The sequence below is a fragment of the Sapajus apella genome, unplaced genomic scaffold, assembly GCF_009761245.1.
Source record: "Sapajus apella isolate SASKATOON/1434 unplaced genomic scaffold, GSC_monkey_1.0 scaffold158, whole genome shotgun sequence".
In the NCBI taxonomy this organism is placed as follows: Eukaryota; Metazoa; Chordata; class Mammalia; order Primates; family Cebidae; genus Sapajus; species Sapajus apella.
In genome coordinates this window covers 2141138-2143774 of record NW_022437098.1, presented here as the reverse complement: position 1 = coordinate 2143774, position 2637 = coordinate 2141138, and the positions used below count along the sequence as shown (strand labels likewise).

The window sequence follows — 2637 nt, the reverse complement described above, 5'->3', positions numbered from 1 at the left end:
GGTTTTTCTGCCAGGCGCAGTGGCTTACATCTGGAATCCCAGCACTTTGGGAATCCAAGGCGGGCTGAGGTTGGGAGTGACAGCCTGGGCAACGTGACAAAACCTGTCTCTACTAAAAATACAAAAATTATCGGAGTGTGATAACGCATGCCTATAATCCCAGCTACTCAGGAGCCTGAAGCGGGAGGATTGCTTGAAACTGGCAGATGAGGTTGCAGTGAGCCAAGATCGTGCCATTGTACTCCTGGATGACAAGAGTAAAACTCCATCTCAAAAAATAATAATAATAAATAAAGTAAAATGGATTTTTGTATTGGTATTATGCTTGTAAGTTTACCCAATTTGTTTACTATCGCTAATAATGTTTTAAACATTCCTTAGGAATTTCTATGTGTGAGATCAGGTGATAATCGATCCTTGAATAGTTGTTATTGTCTTGCATAATTGCCCTGCCCGTATCTTCCAATATACTATTGAATACAAGAGTGAAAGTGGGTATCTGTGCCTTGTTATTCTATTAGGAATAAACCGTTCAGTGATGAAAAAAATGATAATCATTTATCATTAAAACACATCTTAAGAGAAGTTCAGGCTCTATGATGGCATAAAGCAGGGAAGAGTGGACTCATGGCAGTCCTAGCCCAACCCCATGGGAGCCATATGGCCTTAGCAAAGCCACTTAATCTCTTAGATATTTTTCTCTTTAACTATAACATGCTGAATTAGCCAGGTGTGGCGGGGCATGCCACCAAGGGGGAATCTTACCATGTCGACCAGAGTCAACCTGGTGAGACTGCCAAGTCTGCCTGATAGAGATGTTGTGAGAGTCAAATAAGAAAATACAGGCTGGGCATGGCGGCTCACGCCTGTAATCCCAGCACTTCGAGAGGCCGAGGCAGGTGGATCACCTGAGGTCAGGAGTTTGAGACCAGCCTGACCAACACGGAGAAACACTATCTCTACCGAAAATACAAAATTAGCCTGGCGTGGTGGTGCATGCCTGTAATCTCAGCTACTTCGGAGGCTGAGGCAGGAGAATTGCTTGGACCCGGGAGTCAGAGGTTGCGGTGAGCCGAGATTGTGCCATTATACTCCAGCCCAGGAAAGAAGAGCAAACCCCCATCTTAAAAAAAAAAAAAAAAAAGGAAAAAGAAGAAGAAAATACGTAGAAGTGCTTTGAACACCTGAAAAGCATCATGAGGGGTTATGATTATATCAAAATAATAGTCATCAACTTTTGAGCAGCTTATGTAGCCAGGGAACTCTGCAAGAGCTCTGGGAGCCATCTTTATGTAAACTCCCAAATAGGCTTTTTACATAATTGGGGGAATGGTGAACAGGATGCCCATGAAAAATGCCCACATCTTGGCCCAGCACAGTGGCTCATGTCTGTAATCCCAGTACTTTGGGAGGCTGAGGTGGGTGGATCTCCTGAGGTCCAAGAGTTCAAGACTAGCCTGGCCAATATGATGAAACCCCATCTCTACTAAAAATACAAAATATTAGCTGGGCATGGTGATGCATGCCTGTAATCCCAGTTGCTTGGGAGGCTGAGGCAGGAGAACAGCTTGAACCCAGGAGGCAGAGGTTGCAGTGAGCCGAGATCTCACCACTGCACTTCAGCCTGGGCAGCAGAGTGAGACTCCATCTCAAAAAAAAAAAAAAAAAAAAAAAAATTGCACATGTATCTAATGATACATCATTTCTGTAATGTGCCTCAGATAAAAATGTGATTCTTGAGAGAACTGACTGACTCAAACTGTATCTTGACATGCTAACTTATCAAAGGGGATGGATTGAACCATAGATCTTTTGTAGTAGAAACCTACCATCATAAACTACCCCTTTGTGTGCGTATGTGTATGTCCCATCTGGGCCTTATTCTTTTGTCCATATTGCTTTTTTTTTTTATTTTTGAGACGGAGTTTCGCTCTTGTTGCCCAGGCTGGAGTGCAATGGCGCGATCTCGGCTCACCGCAACCTCCGCCTCCTGGGTTCAGGCAATTCTCCTGCCTCAGCCTCTTGAGTAGCTGGGATTACAGGCACGCACCACCATGCCCAGTTAATTTTTTGTATTTTTAGTAGAGACGGGGCTTCACCATGTTGACCAGGTTGGTCTCAATCTCTTGACCTCGTGATCCACCCGCCTCGGCCTCCCAAAGTGCTGGGATTACAGGCTTGAGCCACCGCGCCCGGCCTCATATTGCTTTTTAAAAATTATTTAGTCTGGCCAGGCACGGTGGCTCATGCCTGTAATCCCAGCACTTTGGGAGGCCAAGGCAGGCAGATCACCTGAGGTTGGGAGTTCGAGACCGTCCTGACCAATATGGAGAAACTCTGTCTCTACTAAAAACACAAAATTAGCCAGGCATGGTAGTGCATGCCTATAATCCCAGCTACTTGGGAGGCTGACAGAGGAGAATCGCTTGAACTTGGGAGGTGGAGGTGTGGTGAGCCGAGATCACACCACTGCACTCCAGCCTGGGCAACAACAGCGAAACATTGTCTAAAAAAAAAAATATATATATACATATATATATATATATATACACACACATATATATATACACATATATATGTATATATACATATATATACATATATATACACACACACACACACATATATATATATATA

The 2637-nt window shown here is 44.0% G+C and overlaps 1 pseudogene; it reads left to right on the top strand.

Moving 5' to 3' along the window:
• Positions 1-766: 766 nt before the first annotated feature.
• The window catches only part of LOC116541903, a 9290-nt pseudogene continuing 7419 nt past the window's right edge, over positions 767-2637 (top strand).